Source organism: Dasypus novemcinctus, chromosome 1, assembly GCF_030445035.2.
Source record: "Dasypus novemcinctus isolate mDasNov1 chromosome 1, mDasNov1.1.hap2, whole genome shotgun sequence".
NCBI lineage: Eukaryota > Metazoa > Chordata > Mammalia > Cingulata > Dasypodidae > Dasypus > Dasypus novemcinctus.
The window spans coordinates 67,966,679-67,978,861 of NC_080673.1; the positions used below are offsets into that span (position 1 = coordinate 67,966,679).

At 40.2% G+C, this 12,183-nt stretch overlaps 1 long non-coding RNA gene across 2 annotated transcripts in view; it reads right to left on the bottom strand.

Annotated features, from left to right (window-relative positions):
• LOC139438878 (uncharacterized) overlaps window positions 1–3,672 on the bottom strand; it is a 71,158-nt gene extending 67,486 nt beyond the window's left edge. For both annotated transcript variants that reach the window (XR_011648634.1, XR_011648633.1), the window contains exon 1: window positions 3,174–3,672. This is a non-coding gene — a long non-coding RNA (uncharacterized lncRNA). The remainder of the gene's footprint in view (window positions 1–3,173) is intronic.
• Window positions 3,673–12,183: the final 8,511 nt, after the last annotated feature.

The window sequence follows — 12,183 nt, forward strand, 5'->3', positions numbered from 1 at the left end:
AACAAAAGCAGCACAAAATTCTAGGAAGAAGTGTCAGTCCAACTACCCCTCCGCCCAGATCTATGGTTTTCAAAGTTTTAGTGATAGAACTTTCTTTAAGTAAAACCTTATGTGAAATTCCAACATAGCAAACAGATAAAAATGATCTGCCCTGTTAGAAGAGATGTGGGAAACCATAGCCCTATCTATTCTGCCTCCCCTCAAAATCCCCACCACTATTTTTACCAACATTAATTTCTTAGTTGTGATAAGTACCATAGTTATGTAAGATGCTAACATTAGGGGAAGCTAGGTAAAGAATATGTGGGAATCCTAGGTACTAATTTTGCAGCTCTTCTTCAAGTCTAAAATTATCTCAAACTAAAAAGTTGAAAGGGAAAAAATTTCACCACCCGGTAGTGCCCCTCAGGGAGCTGAAGACACCATCTGAAGCCCTTAACTTCCATCATACCTTGCTGATTTAGCCTATTTATAAGAGAACTATCAGAAAAGGGGAGTTGCTTTCTGGGTAGCCGTTCTGGTTTTTAACCATCTTCAACATCTGGAAATTGTTTCTTATGAGTCTTTCAACCCCTCTAGCTTTGGGATAAACTATTTTTTCAAATTTTGTCATCAAGAGAATTAAACTGTTTTCTACAATGGCATTTTGTGAGAATACTTACAGATCATATAATTTGCCATCAGTCTTCCTTTATACAAGTTATTTAATGCAATGCCTTCATCTTTTCTCATGCATCTTCTTTTTCCATACTTGATTCATTCAGGGGAATCACTTTGACCTTCCATAGCTTATCACTGAACTTTAAAAATCTAACTAAATAAAAATAAAATTAAACAGGACCCAGCCAGTATCAAATACCTTGAATAAGAGGGATTTATTATCACTCAGACTATATCTACAATATTCCTTTTTGGATATTATTGCCATAACATCCTCTCTACATTACCATTTTTTTTCTTACACATTTTTTTCACACAGCTTATGACAGCCATTAAACCAAGTGCCCCAAGCATTTGCTCTTAACCAATGAACAGCCAGCCTAGGAACTTCAAGTCTTTCAACAAGTCATAAATTGCCAAAATTCTCTCTCAGAAGGAAACATATTCCCTTAGTTATATAAAGTAGAAATTCATTCTGCAGTTAATTCACCTGATGTCATTAGACAATAAGATAAATAAACCCACTGAGTCTGTGACTCTGTGTCTATGCTTTATTTATTCCATGCCTGAAAAATGAGGATAAGAGTGTTTATAACTTTGCACTTGTGTTGTAAGAGTTGATTAATGCTTATAAGATACCGTCAGATGAAGGCTCTGAGGCTGTGCCACCTAACTCATCAAAGGCTGGGAGATGCCTGGTCCCTTGAGGATGCTCCCTCAAAGGTCAGTAATATATCTATAGGTGACTTGCCATGGCCCATAAATGGTATGTAACCCAGCTGTACTTTCAGGTACCTGTGCAGAGCCCTAGGGAGGCTATCACCCAAAACTGAAAGGCAGTTTTTCTAATGCTGCAGGCTCATGCACAAGGCCCCAAAATAGCACCAGAAATACTATACCCATATTGCTTTATCCTAGACATCTGACACTTGTAAAGCTGATGCCAAATTTCTTGTCACATATGTGTCTGGGAGCCTTCGTGCTGAGAGGCATTTCTTATCTTCTGACATTTCAGAGAGCTTCATGGAGCTAGACAAGCACAGAGCCTCCTTCTAAAAGGCGTGAGGCAAATGTGAGCATTCTTTCAGGTGACCTCCACTGCCCTCATTGGGGAAGATTCAAGACACCCTTCAGCACCTCTGAAATTCTCAGTATGTTCCAAATGTTTGCCTTTGTATCTTTTAGTTGGTAGCAGCTTAATTGCCCTGCTCCACAAGGTCACTTGGAAACTATGTGACCATCAGTCAAATGAGGAAATACCATTGCAGGCAAACCAATCATAAAATCATTCTCTGTCAGGGCGACATGAGCCAACCCCATTTATTACAATTGGTCTCTGGTTGGCCCTAATGTCTGTTTTGAATGACTGCCCCAAAAAGAAATAAAACTAAGATTTTTACACATGATATAATAGTGCATAAGTGCAAGTGAGTCTCGTCTCTTCTGATCTCGCTTACAATACCTGCCTGACAAATAAGCACCATGGAGACCCCATTTCCAGACACCAGGTGTGATGATTTAAAGCTCTATGTAGCCTAGGAAATCATGTTCTTAAAGTTAATCCATTCCTGCGGACGTACACATATTGTTAATAAGACTTTCTGATGAGTTTACTTCAAATAAGACATGGCCCAGTCTGGGTCTTAATGCTCTTACTGGAGTCCTGTATAAGAGAATGAAATTCAGACACACAGGGAGAGAATCCACGGTAGCAAAAAGCTGAAAGCAACGAAACCCGGAAAGACGCTGCTCTTGCTTTGCCAAGGATCACAGGCTGTCGGTCTTCAGGAAGAAAGGGTATCCCTGAGGATGCCTTGATTTGGACATTCTCATGACCTCAAACTGTAAATTATTAAATTCTCATTATTAAAAGCCAACCTAAACAAAAAATATAAAAATAAAAAATAAGCCAACTCATTTCATGGTATCCGGTTTGAGCAGCCTACCAGACTAAAACACCAAGGATCAGGGCTTTCTAGTAGGAGAATCCCCTAAAGCAATACGTAGCCAAAAGACCTGATTTTAAGTGCAAATCCCTAGCCTTATTCCAGATCTTTGAGTCAAAATCTACTGGAATTGAGATCCAGAAATCTGCATTTTAAACAAATTTGTCCAATAATCTTTTCTAACTTTTTATTTTTCCAAGGTAATTTTATACACAGTAAAGTTTTCAAAAGTCCAACAGAATTTTAAAGTAAATTCAAACTCACAAATGCTCAGCTTGGGAGAACATCTGATTCTGGACAATACCTATATTTACTGGTCATTGAGTCATCAACTCTAAAATCACCTACAAGCAAATGAATACCCTTCTCAAAAAGAAGGAGCACATTTCTCCCTTTTCTGAGTCTCATTGCTTGTACCCCTCTTTTGGAATAATGAGCACTGCCTTACGATGCTTCTGGCATCAGTTTTGCCATGTATTTTTTTACTTTTGTATTAGTTTTCAACTGCAGTTATAATAAAGTACCACAAACTTGATAGGTTAAAACAATGCAAATGTCTTATCTTACAGTTCTGTGGTTTAGAAGTCCAACACAGGTCTCACTGAGCTAAAATCAAGGTGTTGGCAGGGCTGCATTCGCTTCTGGAGGATTCTGGGGACAATCCGTTTCCTTACTTTTTCAAGCTTGCTTCTCCACATTCCTTGACTTATGACCCACTTCCATCTTCAAAGCCAGGATAGCTGGTCAAGTCTTTCTCACATTTATCACCCTGACACTTTCTTTTTTCTGCCTTCCTCTTTCATCTGACTTACACTGGGCCCACCTGGATAATGCAGTATAATTTCTAGTTCTCAAGATTCTTTTTTTTTTTTTTTTTTTAAGATTTATTTATTTATTTAATTTCCCCCCCTCCCCTGGTTGTCTGTTCTTGGTATCTATTTGCTGTGTCTTGTTTCTTTATCCGCTTCTGTTGTCGTCAGCGGCACAGGAAGTGTGGGCGGCGCCATTCCTGCGCAGGCTGCACTTTCTTTTCACGCTGGGCGGCTTTCCTCACTGGTGCACTCCTTGCGCGTGGGGCTCCCCCACGTGGGGGACACCCTTGCGTGGCACGGCACTCCTTGTGCGCATCAGCACTGCGCATGGCCAGCTCTACACGGGTCACGGAGGCCCGGGGCTTGAACCGCGGACCTCCCATATGGTAGACGGACGCCCTAACCACTGGGCCAAAGTCCGTTTCCCTCAAGATTCTTAATTTAATCACATATGCAAGTTAACATATTTACAAGTTCTGGGAATTAGAACATGGTTGTCTTTGGGGGACGGACCATTATTCTGCCTACCACACCTTTAATCTAGAATATAAAGAGTGACTTCATTCTGGTTCCCTCAAAAACAGACCCTAAAAGTATGAGTTGAGTATAAATTCCAGGACGCCCAGTGAGGAAGTAGGAAGTTAAACAGGACTTAGGTCCTTATATTAAGGAAATAACTGGGCAAATGCAATGATTGCTTGTACTATTTTAAGGAATTGAAAATAATTTAATTTTCCTTAATTAGGGATTGGTTAAATAAATGATTGTGGTGCAATCAAATAATCAGTTACAATTAAATATAATGATGTTGATCTGCATTTATTGACAGGAAAACCAGTTCTAACACACTGCTGAGTAAAAAAAAGAAAAATGGTTATAAAATAGTATTTTATAAATCCATTTATGTAAAATTATGTATATATAATATATGTGTTTGCATGTGTATGTATAGCAAGATGTCTAGAAGAATGTTTACCAAAACTTTAACAGTAGTTATTGCTAGGAAGCAGAATTTCTCGTCTTTCATACTTTCATCTTCATACTTCACTGTATTAACAAAAAAAAATTATTTTACAATAAAGAGTGTATTATTTTTAATCAACCTAATATAAAGATATTTTCAATTTTAAAAAAAGAATTCGTTTGTCCTAAAAGATAACTTCTTTCTTCATTTTCAATGTGCTCATATATACTTACCCAATAGTAAATCACTTGAGGCTAGGAACACTACATTATATGGAACATTTAGGCCATATTTTTCTCACAGCATGTGCTTAATATTTATTCTTTAGTTGATTTTCATCCGTACAAAATTCTGTAAAACAACACACTGAACAAACTGAGTCACAGTGAAATTTTTGCACTGCCTGGGGATGATTTTCCTGGGAGTTGAGAGGCCTGGAGTGGACTTCTCAGATCCAGCCTGCCCAGCAGGCAAGAGCAGCTCTTCACTTCACCAGCACACCCACATCCATCCCAGAGATGCTACCAGGAGTCCCTCTTTGCTTAGGTAGACGTGAAAACCAATGTGAATACAAACTTGCAGTTTTACAGCACAAACTAGACAAACAGAATCTTTATCAATCTATTGGAAATTAATTCAACCATTTGTCCCCCGAAACTTCAGGCTGTCCTCAGAAACAGCACTGCACTTCCAGTTACGCATAAAGGTGGAGTTGACGAAGTGCAGAGAGTAAGAACGGTTGAGAGAACAGTCACGGTGTGCCCATAGCCCAACAGAAATAAAAATAATTGTGAGACTTCCCAGTGTTCCCCCTGATATCTTATACCCACCGTCTAAGTCCAAAGGAGACATTTTCTGATCCATATAGGTTGCTCCTGCATTCACCTTGGTTGCTTATAATCTGAGTTATGAAAAAACAGAGAGAAAATAGAAACGTGGGCAAATTCCAGTTGGTCTACATATTAAAGAGCTGGAGAGGTAGAAAAGAGGAAGGGGAGAGAGAGAGACCAGAAAATCATGTGAAATGTGTGCCAGGGAGAGTTTGCAGGATTGGGAGGTGTCAGTTGGAGATTCAGAGCTTTGGGGAGTACCTGATGTCCATGTGGAAGTGTCTCACTCAAGGTTCTCCAGAGAAAAAGAGCCAACAGGATATGTGCATATATATAAATAAAGAGATTTATTTAAAGAATTGGCTCACACAATTATAGGGGGCTGACAAGACCAAAATCTGTAGGGCAGACCAGCAGGCTGGAAATTTCTCCAAGAGTTTACATTGCCATCTTGAGTCTGAAATTCATAGATCTGGTCGGCAGGCTGGAAACTCAGACACGGTAGTCTGGAAGCAGAATTTCTTCTTCCTCTGGAACCCTCAGTTTTTGGCTCTAGGGCCTTCAGTTGATTAGATGAGGCCCACAGTTATTATCCGGGATTACTCTTTTAAGTAAAATCAACCGACTGTAGATGCTAAGTGCATGGACAAAATACCTCCACAGTAACATTTAAGCTAATGTTTGATCAAACAACTGGGCAACCCAGTCTAGCCAAGTTGACATATAAAATTAACCTTCACAGGAAGATAATAGCAATAAGTGGAGAGATTTTAAGTTGCTTTTTCTGTATTAAGAATACTGTGGCATGGGAAGCAGCTGTGGTTCAATCAGTTGGACTCCCGTCTACCATAGGGGAGGCTCTGGGTTCGCGTCCTGGGGCCTCCTTGTGAAGGCAGGCTCGCCCACACGCTGAGGAGAGCCACCAGCCTGCAAGCACCATGGAGTTCCAACTCAGCAACATGACGCATAAAAAAAAAGGGAGACAAGCAAAAATACAGAAGAGCACACAGCGAATGGACACAAGAGAGCAGACAACGAGCAAGCTGCAAGGGGGGGAAATAAAATAAAAATAAATACAAACACAGAAGAACGCACAGCAAATGGACACAGAGAACAGACAGCAAGCAAAAAGCTGCAGGAGGCGGGGATTAAAAAAAAGAATACTGTGGCAGTTTGGTATTGTTTATGAATTTCAAAAGTAGGTATTGGACTGTGTTTGTAAACTGGTCTGTTCCTCTGGCGTATTAGACTCTATTACTTCAGAGGTTTCACTTTTACTTTATTAAATCAAAATTAAGGATTTCATTTGCTCATGTCATTAGGCATTAGGGCAACTCGGTTTAAGTCTCTGCCTGCCCCCCCTTTACGGGCTATATGAACGGATGTTGAGTCAAAGACAGGGATGTAAATACATGGAGAAGGAGAACACAGAAGTTTATTTTGGACACTGGAGTCCCAGGGAGAGCCAACCGAGCCATTCACCCGATAGTTTGCAGTTGAAGAGACCAGATCTCTGAACAACTGAGGAAGCCTGGAAAGAAACGAGTCCTGAGGAGAGAGATGAGCCTTATGCCAGCTCACAGATGAAATGGAAGGAGCTGAGACCACAGAGCCTTAGGAGGAAGAGGAAGGCTGAACCCTTGCAGAGACCAGCAGCCATCTTGCTTGAACACGTGACAACAGATTTCTGTGAGGAAAGTAACTTCTGCTTTATGACCTTGTGACTGTAAGCTTCCACCCTAAATAAATACCCTTTATAAAAACCAACAGATTTCTGGTACTTTGCATCAGCATCCCTTTGGCTGACTAACACAAATACATACCTCATACTAAAATCTATCGATTTGTATACTTGACATAGGTGAATTGCATGGTATGTGACATATTGCAATAAAACTGTTTTGTTTTGTTTTATTTAAAAAAAAAAAAAAAAGAATACCCCTGCAAAAAAGCAATGTGTACCCCGCCCCCTCCTTTGGCAGTTTTTGAGAGACTCCAAAAATATCTGGAGAATTTTAATTCCTTTTTGGATAGCAGACCATTTCTTTGAATTCATTTTTGCACAGACTGAGCAATGTGGAGCTTCAATTACGTTTTGGTATAATAGATTAGAGAAAGGAAACCTCTAGCTAAAGATCCTCTGGTTTAATGTGCTCATCGCGAAGGTGGGAAATTGAGCTGGGGAGGTTAGGTAAGTTTGCATTTTCACATAGTAGTAATGCCTGATCTCACCACCCCACCACCATCCATGACTCTCCCTGCTATTGTTTACAGAAAGAATCATTCTGAGTATACATGTGATTAGAAACATTCTGAGTATACATGTTATTATGCCCCTAGCTCAGTCCATTCTTTCTTTAGAAAAAGTCAGTCCAGCTGGCATCAGTCCAATCATTTGCACTGCGATTGCCCAGCTAACAGCCTGGGTCATGGAGGTCAGCCTTTCTGGCCCAGGCTTGAAGAACAATCAAGCCTCACAATGGCAATGTTGCTTTCACCTCCTTTGGAAGAATAATAGGAAAATAACAAGAGCTATCATTTATTGGGTCTTACCCATGCGCATCAACTTAAGCAGGGGAGCCAGAGCTATCTGACATTGAGATTTAGAGAGTTCAAATTTTAAGTAAGAATTTTAAATGTACAGATGTCACTAATGTAAATAACATCAATGTGTGAATCACATCAGAAATTTACAAAGTTAATTATGGGATCACATCTTTGATGCTTGCCCAGGATGGCTCTGGCATCTGGTATGTGTCAGGCACCAGTCTAGATATTTGACATATGGCATCTCTTTTAATCTTCACAATAATTCTATTGCATGGGTATAAATCACCACATTTTACAAATCAATAAACTAAAAATGTGATGGGAGAAGATCCAAGCAATGAGGGACAAATTCTTATCTTGACAATATCCTACGGGCTCAAGGAGTGTACTCTTCATTATGTCCCAAAAGAGTCATCCCAGTGTCTGTCAGTTCATCATTAGTTTCATTCATTTGTGACTAAAATATCCTTAATAGTGACCGTTGAAATTAAAAATACCTCTATGCATTGATCAGAGTAGGCAAAGCTATGCTACAGAATAAACTGGAATCTCAAGGACTTAACACAATAAAAGCATTTATTACTCAATCAAAATCTGATGCAGATGCTTAGAGTCTTTTATTTTTATTTATTTATTTTTCTCCCCCCGCCCCCAGTTATCTGCTCTCTGTGTCCATTCGCTGCGTGTTCCTCTGTGACCGCTTCTATCCTCATCAGTGGCAATCTGTGTTTCTTTTTGTTGTGTCATCTTGCTGTGTCAGCTCTCCATGTGTGCAGTGCCATTGTTGGGCAGGCTGCACTTTCTGTCACACTGGGCAGCTCTCCTTACCAGGCGCACTCCTTGCGCGTGGGACTTCCCTACACCGGGGTCACCCCTGTATGGCACAGTGCTCCTTGCACGCCTAAGCACTGCACGTGGGCCAGCTCCACATGGGTCAAGGAAGCCTGGGTTTGAACAGCAGACCTCCCATGTGGTAGGTGGATGCCCTAACCACTTGGCCAAGCCCACTTCATGCTCAGAGTCTTTTAGGGGGAGCAGGAATGAGAGAAGGAGAGCATGAAATATGTTGTGGGGTATTTTAGATTGAGAGCATAGAAGATCAGACAGGCATATAAGTGGAAAACATAATTTCCACCCATACCCCAATGGCCATTCTAACTGCATGGGAGCCTGAGAAGCAAGGAAGCACAACAGTGGGTAAGCCATACTTCCAAAAGAATTGTAACTTTGGTTCTCATTTGTTAGTTTTAGTTAGTAGCAACAATAGACACAGTGATATGTAAAAGGACCCCTTCTTCAGAACAGGACCAAAAAAGGAAGAGATGGAAAAGGGATGGCGACAGAGACAAATGCATATACAATTTTGTTGGTATTTGACTGACTATAAAAGTCAATCTAGGGAAGTGGATATGGTTCAAATGATAGAGCTTCTGCCTACCACATGGGAGGACCTGGGTTCAATCCCTGGGGCTTCCTGGTGAAAAAGAAGAAGAGAAAGTAGGCCTGCACTACAAGCCAGTGCCCACACGAGTGCCTGCGTGGTGAGCCAGTGCCCCACACATGTGAATCACGCAGCAAGATGATGATGCATCAAAAAAAGAGAGACAAGAGGAGAGTCAAGATGAAGTACAGCAAAAACCAGGAACTGAGGTGATGCAATTGATAGGGAACTTCCTTCCCCATCAGGGGTCTCCAGGATCAAATCCCGGTGAATCCGAGAGGAGAGAACATGAGAAGAGAAGACAACACAGATAGTAAAAACAGCCAGGTGGGAAGAGGGGAAGGGGGGAAATAAATAAATAAATACATCTTTTAAAAAAAAGTCAATCTACTAAATCACTGTGTCTCCAGCTCATGGGCAGATGCTTGAAAGATGGTAGAATGATGAATTAGACCATAGTCTTGCAAATATAAGTTCTGTCAAGAATAAGCTTATTCATTTTATTCATACAGGGAAATAGGTACTTTGGGAGATACAACTAAACAAATGTTTTTGCTGACAAGTTGACTATAACAGATTACAATAAACTGACATATTTTCCCACTTATTTCTACATAAAACTCAACAACAACAAACCAACAAATTGGCCCCAAAAGTAAATGACATAAAATTTAGGAATGCATCAAATTTTTAAATCATGTTTTTAAGGGAAAAAATACAACATATTAAAACATTAATAATGACTATTTGTGCATCATCCAGACATTCGAGGCAGAAATCTGTCTTGAAATTCTCCCCTTCACTCAGTCTAATCAATCACAAAGTGCATTTGACTTTATCTCCAAAATACCCCTCAAGTCCATCATCTTCTCTCAGTGTTTCTATCTCCATTATCTGCCTCACACTTTCTCACCTGGCATATCTCAAATGATCTCCCTGCAATCTTGCCCATCTCCTCAAACCCACTTTTTTTTTCACTTTATTTTTTTAAAATTTTGGGGTATCATATATTTTTATTTCATAATCTTAAGAATGCTTCCTTTTTGTTTTGTTTCTTATTGATGAAAAATTCATGCTGATAGTAGTGAATGATGTTGTTACTGGGCACAGTCACTAGAATTCCAGTGGAGACATTATACAATACTGGGAGAGCTTCCAATAACTTTCTTTTTAAATTTTTTTTAAAAGAAGCTTTAGATTACTTAAAAGTTACAAAAAAATAATAGTGGATTCCCTATGCCCCACCTCCTTCCCCTCCCACACTTTCCCACATTAACAACATCTTTCACTAGTGTGGTACATTTGTTACAACTGATGAACACATATTGAAGTATTGCTACTACCATGGTCTATGGTTTACATTATGGTTTACACTTTGCACCACACAATTTTATAGGTTTTGGCAAAATGTATAATGGCCTGTATCTATCATCACGATATCGTGTAGAACAATTCCAATGCCCTAAAAATGTCCTGTGTTCCACCTATTCTTCCCTCCCCCTGCCCCAGAACCTCTGGTAACCACCATCTTTATATTGATGTTATCAGTTCTTCTGCTACTAATAATAGGTCTGCGTTGGTCCATGGTCTCATTCCCCCCTTATGTTTGCTCATTCCTCAATCTTGAGGATTTTGAGATGGTGAGATGGTGAGGTCCACTTTGTTTCTGACTGAGAGGGGCTTAGACCCCATTGGGCAGATGGAAGGGACGTTTTTCTTGCAGTTGTAGATACACTTTGTTTTTTGGGAAGGGGGTTGTCCATCATCATCATTTTGTTAATTGTCCTGGACAAGTCTGATGAACTGGAGAGTAGGTATTGGCTGCAACTCTGCTGAGATTCAGGGCTCAACCAACATATGAGCAAATCAAAGATTTAAGTCTCTGTAACATATATTAAATGGGTATAGTGCTAATTATAGGTTCAAATAAAAGGGGTAGAAGATCATGTGTGGGAAAACTATAAATGTAATTCTGTTACAGTGGGGAAATAGGTTATCATATCTTATATTCCAAGGTAAGGCTCACTGGCAGGGTGCTAATTTCATGGGGTTATGTGCATCACCTATAGTGTCCAGATGGCTCTAAAGCCCTCAGGGGCACCCCTGTCCAAGCCTTTGTTTACTGTGGCAGTTAGTGAGATCCACCTGAGATGTGCATACACCTCTGGAATGACCTCCCGACTCACTTTGAAATCTCTTAGCCATAAAAACTCATTTGTATTTAATATGCCCCCCTTTGGGTCTAGGTCTTTTTTCAAATGCATTGCTAGTTGGCGCTTGGTAATAATCCCTTTGCGACAGGGAGGCTCATTCCTAGGAGTCATGTCCTATGCCTGGGCAGGGGGGAAGGTAGTGAGTTTTTATGCTGAGTTTGCCTTAGAGAGAAGCCACATTTGTGTAATAAGGTTTTTTCAGGAGGTAACTCTTAGGCAATAGATATTATTAGGTTAAGTTTCAATTTTACAAGAATAAGGTTCAAAAGTACAAGCATTAATTTTGAGGGCATGGCATATTGGTCTGTTTTCTTTTATTAGGTACTGTCCATGTACTCTAGAGATCCATGCCCCTCTATTAGAGAATGGAGCAGGACTGCCTAGGATAAGAATTTAATATTTTGATGGTTATTGTTTGGGTCTCCGATTACTGAGATAAAACCCTTATAACCATATGAACACGTTCAACTTCCATAGAGACATGTCCGAGGTGCACCCAACCCACACATCCCCCACTACTGACCTGCTCCAGGGACCCTCCCCTGCCATGCTTGCCAAAAGAACACTCCCACAATTGCATTTTTAAACCCACTCGTGTTTTATTTTGTTTTGTTTGTTTTATTTTGTTTGTAAACCCACTCTGGAGAGCAGTGAGCCTGAAACTGAAAGTTGCAGAATCCTCTTAGAAGCTAGTTGTACATAGAGATTCCCACGTTTTTTTCCCCAAGAATTCTGATTCATTTGATTTGGGGTGGAGCTCAGGGCTC